This window comes from Nicotiana tomentosiformis, chromosome 4 (assembly GCF_000390325.3).
Source record: "Nicotiana tomentosiformis chromosome 4, ASM39032v3, whole genome shotgun sequence".
In the NCBI taxonomy this organism is placed as follows: Eukaryota; Viridiplantae; Streptophyta; class Magnoliopsida; order Solanales; family Solanaceae; genus Nicotiana; species Nicotiana tomentosiformis.
In genome coordinates, this window is record NC_090815.1 from 83,457,278 (window position 1) to 83,467,670 (window position 10,393).

The following is a 10,393-nucleotide window of genomic DNA, read 5'->3' on the forward strand; positions in this document are numbered from 1 at the left end:
ATATGTTTGGGAACACTTTGAGGTGGTAGAAGAAAATGAAGAAGTTTGCAAAGTAAAGTGCAAGAACTGTGGTCGAGTCTTAAATGTTCGTCGAAAGTAGGAGAGCACATGTTATTTAAGGATGCATATGAAGAGTTGTCTTGAGCGTCCTCCAGAAATTCGTATTTAAATTGATTTGAGATAATTTATGTTATTTTAAAATTATTAGACTTATTTAAGCTTAATGTTTTAGTTTGTTAGATTAATTTGAAGTACAATTATGCAATGAAATTTGAAATAAAAGCCTTTGAAGTTTGATCCTTGCGTATCAAGTTATCAACAGTATAAGACTTACACTATAAGTTATATTTTTTTCATGTTCATTGTATTATCTTAAATTCGTAATGAATTTTTTAATTATAAGGCTTCTAAAGCCTTTAAAATTTATTCAAACATTCTTTTTATACGTTACTTTTTAGTGTTTACTTTATTTTAATATAAATTATGATTGTTATACAAAAGAAAAAATGGCCCGGCCCATTAGGCTCGGAACCGTTCCGGTTAAATTTAGCACCGGGGAAGTCCGGAATCAGTAAACCCGATAAAAAATAACTAAAAACCGGCCCAGTACCGAAACCGACCGGTTCCCTTTTCCTCTACCCCGACCGGCTTGGCCCCTTGACACCTTTATTTCAACCCCGGAAAAGAAAAATTCACCAGTAATAGTTACTATTGTAATAATAAGGGCGCCAACTATTTACAGCATTCGGAAAAGAAAAAAAAAAACTATTCTCCCAAGTATTTTTTTTTTCATCCGGTGTCTGGTACCCATATTGGATCCCGACTAAATCTAGTTGGGAAATCCCGCATGAAGGAGTCCTTACCACTTCACCACAACCCTTGTTGGTATTCTCTCAAGTGTTGCTTTAACTGAAACAATTTATTCCAAAATATTATTACTTTAAGAATTTAAGACTAAAAGGGCATAGGGCAGTACGATGCACTAAGCTCCTACTATGCGCAAGGTTCGAGAAAAGGGCGGTTCTCAAGAGTTTATTATATGCATCTTGCATTTCTATAAGAGGTTGTTTTCACGGAGACTAAATTTATTAATTATTTCCAACTATATCTTAAATATTAAAGAAGTAATAGTTCCTTTTAATACATCTTAATTCTCAAAAAGTATTTAATAGGAATAAAAAAAGCCAAAGCGACTGTGAAAATAAGACTGGATTGAGTATTTACAACATTATTAAATGGGAATTGGGATAATATATATATATATATATATATATATATATATATATATATATATATATATATATATATATATATATATATATATATATATATATATATATGTTGTTTTATATTTAATTTGTGTGTTCCTTAATTATTCCATCGGTTATTTTACATAATCGGCTAGCACAAACATAAGTTTACCATGTTGGCATTTTGATGTGCACCTACTTCATTCTACTTCATTTACCGGTAAGCCCCTTTTTTTTTGTTCTTGAGTCGAGGGTCTACCGGAATCAGTCTCTTTATCTTCATAAAGTAGAGGTAAGGTCTACGTACACACTAACCTCTCATACCCCATTTGTTGGATTTTACTGAATTTATTATTGTTGTTATTGTTGTATTGTTACCACGAAACCCCATTATAAATTAGGATAATATATTACTCACAATTGGCTCCAAATTGTTAACTATACACCTATGTTTCGTGACAGTCTTATTACATCTCTCGCTTTTTGTTAAAACTAAACTTATTACCACCTTAAGGTGTCACAGCATATTTAACTTATTTTCACTGCCTCTCTTATTTTATTTTAGCATAATAATAATAATATGAATTGAGCTTAAAAAAAGAAGTGAAGATCCACATCGCTGATTCCAACTTTGTTTGAGACTGAGGCGAATTATTATTATTTGAATTTAAATTCATATATCTTAATCTTGACACAAATCTTAATGTTATTCAGATTCATACCGTCTTATTTGAATTTTTTTATATAAAATTTGGCTCCACCAATGAGAAGTGCAATTTAAGTATTTTGTTAATGCACGTTATATTAAAAAAACAGTAAAAAAGTAACCATAAATTTTGTAATGAATTTATACGAATATTATTTCATTTATGTTTTTAATGAACTTAAATTATAATATATAATAAGGTATTTTAAATTATAAGTAAAACGGCTGAATATGGTCAATTGCTTCGCCTCTAGCTTTGTGACCAAGGGACTTTGAAAAATTATTAAAAGTCGTTTGCTTAAATTAAAGAACCCTTTTGTCACTCGCCGACCTCAGGGAGCGCGACCGGCGCTCAACCGAGATAACCCGGCCGAGCAAGCCTGTATAATACCTTTTACCCAAACTCACCCATGAACAAAGAGAAGATCTATTTCATTGATTAGACCATAAGAAGATCATGTGAGCAACACCAATTCATTATCATTAGTTACATCATTTATAAGTCTAAAAATACATACACTTTCATAGTTTGAAGTGGAACAAGTGGTACAAATACAACATTACTAGTTTGACTCTTCCAACACTAACATACAACCCACACTATGTCTACGGAGCCTCTAATTGATACTAAAGAGTACGGTGATCGTGCCGGTAATAAGGCCCCGGCTATACCTCAAAACATACTACACAAGGAACAAAAGATACACGACCCTGAGATGAAGTGGAGCTCACCAAGTCAGCTGGGAAGAAGGTGTACTGCTATCACTAATCAAAGCCGCATGCATCCATTAAAGATGCAGCGCCCCCGACAAAATGGACATTGGTACATATGAAATGGTACTAGTATGAATGACTAACCACCCTCTCAATAGAACGAGTAATAAAGCAAGGAAGAACAATTATAGATCCAATTGGAGCCTCAAACAACATCAAGACATCGAGTTAGGAGCAAGACAAGTTTTCAAGTAAATTTTCATATTTTAGGTTGGGAGGTCTTTAGCACCGATATACCACCGTAATTTTTGGCACAGAATCCGATCACGGCCCGATCGGCTAGGACGTCTCACCCAAAGACATCAACCACAATCAAAATCGCTATCAATATCTCAATCATTATCTCAATCACAACTTCAAGCACAATCACCACCATGTGTGCGGCATGATGTCCGATCTCGACCCGACCGGCTAGTCTGTCTCACCACAATGTCGTGTGGATCGACATCACTCTTTTCTAGCAATCATCTCATTCCATTTAAGGGGAATAATCTCATCACATCAATCTCATCCCAAACAAGGGGAATAATCACAATACACACCTGCACCGACACGTGTAGTTTCAGGGTTAGGTCATTTCAACCTACCCTTCCTCGGTGACTAACGATACTCCCAAATGTTTATTATATAAAGGACTTTCAGTTCATTTCATAGTCTTTTACTTATCTTTTCATTTCATTGGCACTAGTGGTCACACATGTAATGTCATTCTTGGCACGTCGGTCGTATTTCATATGTCATGATCACCCCTTTTACTTTCAAACATCATCATAGATTATCAACAACAAAACATCTCTAATCACGACCTTTAGTACACATATGAGCAAATAAGAGTCTTAGGCACATTGGGTTTTCTTCCATAATTTGGCATAATACTAGCATTTGAGACATAATTGAATTCATAATATTTTGATATATGGTCACGTTTGAATAAAATCTCGAAGGATAACACAATATGATAAGAGCATTCCGAATACATTTTGAACATATAACTTTCGACATAAAGTTTATTCGTTATAGTCAAGTTTATAAGAAACATCTCGGAACATGAGACATAAGAGCTTGAGCTAATAATAACTATAACTTACGAGGACATCATGGATTCGATTCTACAAGATGAGTTTAGCCAACATACCTCGCTTTGAGCTTTCCTTAAATTACTACACAGTTCTGAAAATCCTAGCAACTTTGATCTATTTAGATACATGATAAAATCGAACCACAATTAGGAAGATATTCATAGGTTCAACTCACTTGATCATTTTATCAAACACTAGGTGGACATTATGTTTTCAAGGTCCTCCCATAGTGGATTCCTTTATCCCACAACCCAACATCTACCCTTTTGAGCTCAACAACCTTCCCACCATTTTGGTAGTAGATGCATGCATAGATAACACCCATATACCTAAGAATTACAATCCCCATTACCTATCTTCTACCACAAACTCAAAATTGAAACTAGGGTATAGAACCTTACCTCTTGGATGAAGATATTGTAAGTCTTCCTTGTGAATTCTTCAAGTCTTGAGCAAAGATTGATGAACAATTAGCTTAGGAATCTCCCTCTCACTTTAGATTACTTTCCTCTCTCTAAAATATCAGTTAGAACAAGCCAAAATAAACCACAAGTTGTTTTTATAAAAATGGGATCGGGTGAAATTTTTCAAAACTTAAACTCTACGAAGTCGGATCTGCAGTCGTAGACCGGATAACAAAACAGGTATGCAGCCCGCAAAGGGGACCGCAGAAAAGGTCCCAAAAACTGGGCAGGTCTGGACAGGTTTGCGGTCCGCAGATCAGTTTTGTGGTCGCATAATGAACCGCAGAACCTCCTTCCGAAGTTTTCTCATGCTGGATCTGCGATGGATTGTGCGGCCCGCGAAATGGTTATGAGGCCGCATAATGGACCGCAAAACAACCTCCAAAATTGGCCATTTCTCTGCTTCACTCTGCGGCGGATCTGCAATCCGCACAGTAATTCTACGGTCGCATAATGGACCGCAGAAATGCCATATTCTGCAATAATTTTTCTTCAACTCCCAACGCACTGTTCAACCCAAAAAGCTCGGCGCCACGAAACTTCGGGTTTTAGGCGAAGTTTTACGGGGCCTTACACTTTTTGTGGTTATTTAGGGCTCGTCGTCTCCTTCTTCTACTTGAATCAATGCTTGGATTGATATAAGCATGCACGTATGAGTTTCAATTCTATATTCTATGTGTATTTGGATCCCAAAAAGGATTTAGGTGCAGTATGCAGATGCCGTTGTTAGTTTTTGGCCTTCCACTTTGGTCTTAGTTCGTGTCTCCTATGTGTTTGCCTCTTTTTCTTTCTTTTATTTTTGGTGGATCCATGGAATTTTTTATCGCATTTATTAGCATATTGTATCTCTTTTGACGCATGGTATGAACGGACATAGTCAATTTTGGGATGAAGATTTCTATTGCGCATAGCTCCAAAACGAGTTAGAGTATAATGTAACTCTTTGAAAAAAGAAAAAAAAACTCTTTGAACATTGTCAGTTGTAAATTTGCTCATACATAATCAATTTTTACTCTAATTCCTCCAACTGTCATTTGACCATTCCTCCAGAACCCTTGAATAATTTTCTACTCCCTTTTATTAATGTGCAAAAATTTATGTCAGGATTATTTACGCAGTTATTGATTGAACAGAGTAGCAAGAAGCAGTATATTTTCACTTTATTCAACTCCTTCAGAGAAATAAAGTATGGGATTATAAAAGATGGTTCAGTATCAGGCATTTTATCCCACTAACAAGGTCTTTGTCGTACATTACACTGCTTACCCTTCTTCAATAGAGCACGTCGTTGAGAATCTTGGCGGCATTCAAGGCATTGTCAAGGCTCGAACTTCACAGTCAAATAAGCTAGAGCTTCATTTTCGGCCAGAAGATCCTTATTCACACCCTGCCTTTGGAGAGCTTAAGCATAGCAATAATTTTGTGCTGAAAATATCCAAGACTAAAGTAAGGGATGTCGATAGTAGTTGTGGGATATCGAGACAATCTTCAACAAGTCCTTTTAATCGTGAACAAGAAAATTCATATTCATTAGGTGCACAAAAGGTGAATGAGTCTAGATGTTTGACAGCTACTAATTTGCAGGAGCATTTTACGGCTAATATTATTCTCATGTTGCTGAAGCTTATCATTTTAATGGAATGGTAGACTTTCAGCATGTTCTTGATGTTCATGCTAATGTTGCAAGAAGAAAAAAGAGACAGTGGGCAGAGGTGGAACCTAAATTTGAGAAGGGAGGTCTTATGGATGTCGATCAGGAGGATTTGATGATTTTCCTACCTCCTCTCTTCTCCTTAAAAGATATGCTTGTAAATATTTTGTTAAAATATTGTGCAAGTTTGAGCTCAGAAAAATAAAACAGGACGAACTTGACCGGCAAAATTGGGAGAGGGAGATGGAGATGGAGCAGAGTCTTGGCATTGATTTTAATATCAAAGAGGTTCCTAAACCTATGGACTGGGAAAAGATCATACTTCAGGGCTCAGATGATTGGAGATGGCAGAAATCGGTATATGAATTATTTGGAGAGCGTCAAATATGGGCCAAAAAGTCATTGCCTGAGCGCTTGCGTGACAGGAGTCTGGAGGATGGAGAGAGCAAGCTCAAAAAGCTTCTTGTTAGAGTTGAAAATTACTTTTTGAATGGGCCTTTCCGTAGATTCTGGATTAAAAAAGGGTATGGTCCTCGGAAGGATCTTGAATCTAGCGTATACCAGAACATTGATTTCCGAGTGCACAATCCTAAATTATGAAGCTGCTGTGAGAGCCAAGTATCATCTAGATTGAAACATAGATGGGATGATATATGTGTCTTCTGAGTTTTTCCGTATAAATGTCAGATGTCATTGCATCTTTGTGAACTCAAGGACGAATACATTTAACAAGAAATCAGAAAACCCTCAAATCAAGAAACTTGCGATAGTACAGCATGATGGTTCTCCTCTCATACACTTGATTGCTTGAGGATGTGCATTGCTGTGAGATTTATGTCAATATGCCCTCATCTTGATGCAGACTCTTTATTAAAATCTTTCTTTGCTCGCTTCGAAAAGTGATAGAGGATTTGCAATTATGTGAAAGTTGCAAGTCCTGAAGAGCAAGAGAAAGTGAATAAAGAAGCGGAAAATAATGAAGTTGATGAACAAGCAAAAAACTATGAAATTGATGAACCTAATGATTTAGAAGATGATGAATATGATTTGAGGATGATGATATTGAAAATGAGATAGATGCATACAAATCTCTTAACCTTGTTGGCCAGGAAGAGGATGTCTCTCTGCATGATGATCCACAAATAAACCATGATAATGTTTCAAGAGATTACTTGCAAGAGCTATTTGATAACTTTCCATTCAGTACAGCGGGGTGGATGAAGTGCAAGATGATCAGAGTCTTGGAGAATACCAGATATATGACCAATACATCAATGGCTCGTATTCCTAAGATGATGACTATTAAGATGTCTTTGGTATAAAGATAATAGGCAGTCGAGCAATACCAGAATATGAACTGCTGAGTGAACATCTGCATTCACATAGAGGGAAAGAAGCTTTTTGGCATCCTTCTTCAACTTCAACTCTGTACCAAGTTCTGCTCAAGTTTACTAGAATTGGATAATTTGTGAAGTTTTTATATTTATAAATAGTACTAATATATAACCTTAGTGTTCCTGATTTTGATAATCTCTACAAATTTGCTGCCTAAAAAGAAGTTGGGTAAAAAAAAATCCTCGAGTTTTTTTTCTTTTGGTTTCCTATCCGGTGTCTATTACCTGCATTGGGCCCCAACATCGCTCCTTATTAGAATTTTTTCTATCCTCATGGCTCAAATTCGAAATCTCTGGTTAAGAGTGGAGGAATCTTATCCAGCCGTTCACAACCATTGGTGATATTCCTCCGCCTTTACTTCTACCAATGTCTTCATACATTTGTGCTTTTCTTAAATCTTCATCTATAGTAAGAGTGGAATTGTGAGTAGTTCCCTTCTTAAAATAGTAGTAGTATTTTGTTTTTTCACTTATTAATGCTTGCCTTATGTTCCTTTGGCAGGTGCTGACAATCAAAGATGGAAAAGAAAGACTCTTCCATTTTGATAGAGCACCATTTTCATTCAAGTTTCTCCCCTTCAATGCTCCATACCTCTTGGATTTCTGGGAGATGAAGCTACATGCTAACTAGAGTACAGTCCTGGACTTTGCACTGTTTGAGCTAAAAGCAAATACTCCTTTCGTACCACTTAGCTTGGCACTATTTTAGTTTTAATTCGTTCCAAAAAAAAATGACACGATTCAATAATTCCTTAATGAGAAGCTTTTATAGCCATACAAATGTTATGGTGTGTTTAAGACCGCAAATTTCAAATTTATAGCTAGTCAAATACGTAATAAGATTTTTTGAATTTGTGTAAGTCAAACTATTTCATACTTTGTGTCAAGTCAAATTATGCCAAATAAAGTGAATGGATTGAATAAATATTAGAGAGGTAATGTGGCACATCTCTTAGATTGCAAGGATATTTATATTTCCTTTTTTTCCCATTTCTTTTTCTTTCTTTTTTTTCCTATTCAATTGTTTAGGTCTCTTTAGTTACTCATTACTCATTGCACTCAATCCCATTGATCCAACTACCCTGTTTGTGTAATTCAAACGTTTCAACGGTTCCAACTCTATTTCTGTTTTCAACTATAACATTTAGTTATATTAAGCTTTGATTGTTGATGAAAAAGAGAAAAACTTTTGTTGCATACAGTAGTCGGAATATCTAATTTTTTGACTATTTTTCGACCGTTTTGGTGTAGTCGGAAAAAAAAGTACGTTAGAAAATATTTTTCGACTACTGTAGAGTCATCGGACAATTTAGTTTGCCAAACGATCATAAAACAATCGAACTTTCTGACTACAGTATTCGAATAATCAATTAAATTATTTTTTATTTCTATAAATATTTTCAACTACAGTAATCGGAACATTAACATAAAAAATAATTATTTATTAAAATTTCCAACTACCATAGTCGGAGAATTTAAATTTTCTGGAAAGTGCATTAAATTTTCCGACTACTATAATCGAAAATTTATTTTTCTGGAAAAAAAAAATGTCCACTTCCGACCACTGTCCAACTACACTAAAACTGGGCATCTTTTTAACATAATTCTGCTATTTTGTTAGCTATACCACTTGCTAAATAACCAAAACTTAATAACTCAACCAAACGTCAAATTCCAACCAATCAAACTTGAGAAGATTCAAATAACTAAACCCTTCAACAAATAAACATTTAAACCCATTAAATAACCAAACTAAAGCATTAATCAAAGTAAAACAATTGAAATCAAGTCTAAGTAGCTAATAGACAACCACAACAATAAAGTCTAAACATACCATAAAGTCTAAATATTCTATAAAGTTTAAATATCCTAATAATAACAAACAACCACAACAAACTACTCTTCATCAAATTCCATCTCTTCCTCGTCATAAGATTGAGGCATGTGCTTCTTGAACTTTTTCACTTTAGCAAATTTAGCTCCAGTTGTTTCCCACAGCTGGGTCAGCATTTCAATCTGCTTTCCCACCGCTCCCATTGTTTTTTTTTTTTTTGCGAAGTAGAAGGAGTTCATTACTCAAATGGTCACTCAACTATCCGAAATTATCTACTAAAATCATTTTTCTTTCGTTTGTAACACCAAAGTCACTTAACTATGTCTATAGCACTCAGAAAATCACTCAACTAGATTTCTTAAACTTTTGATCGCCAAATACCTATTTTATCCTTTAAATTATCAACTTTTATCTTCTTTTATTTTTTTTAGCTTTTTACTATTATAAGTTTTTTCTCTTTGTAATTTATATTATGGACTTACTTTAGAAAAAATAAATTTTATTTATAAATTTAAAAAGATAAAAATAGTATTTAACCATATATAATGTTAAAATAATAAAATATTGACCATAATAGAAAGTTAATTAGAACGATTTGTTCGTAATAATTATTTTGATATTAACAACAAATACTCAAAAAATTATTTACACAATTGAGAATGAAAGAAAATAAAAGTTCTAAAATATACATTCCATGCACGTACTATAGAAAATAAGTATTTAAAATAAAGGTATTTTTATAATATAATTTATATATTTTTGATAATTATGCTCAATTACATTATTATTCCGACATTATATATGTTAGAAAATAATTTTATTTTTTATTTGTAAATAAAATTTATTTGTTCTATAGATAAGTCCAAAATGTTGATTAAAAAGAGAAAAATCATAAATATTAAAAAGTTAAAAGAAGAAGAAGATAAGGTTGATAATTTAGAGGGTAACATAGGTATTTGACAATTAAAAGTTTGAGAAATCTGGTTAAGTGACCTTGTGAGTGCTATAAGCATATTTAAGTGATTTTTATGTTATAAACGAAAGAAAGATAACTTTACAAGATAGTAGAAGCATCCGATAACAAACAAACAAACAATATTTGTCAATTATTTGAATTACTTCCTTCTTGGTTTCTATCTGTTCGACCAAATTCCAAGTCCAACAAACAGTATGAAATTAATACCAAAATTAAGAAAAGAGATAGAAAGCTAAGGTGATCTAGATAAAGGTTGATACTCCAT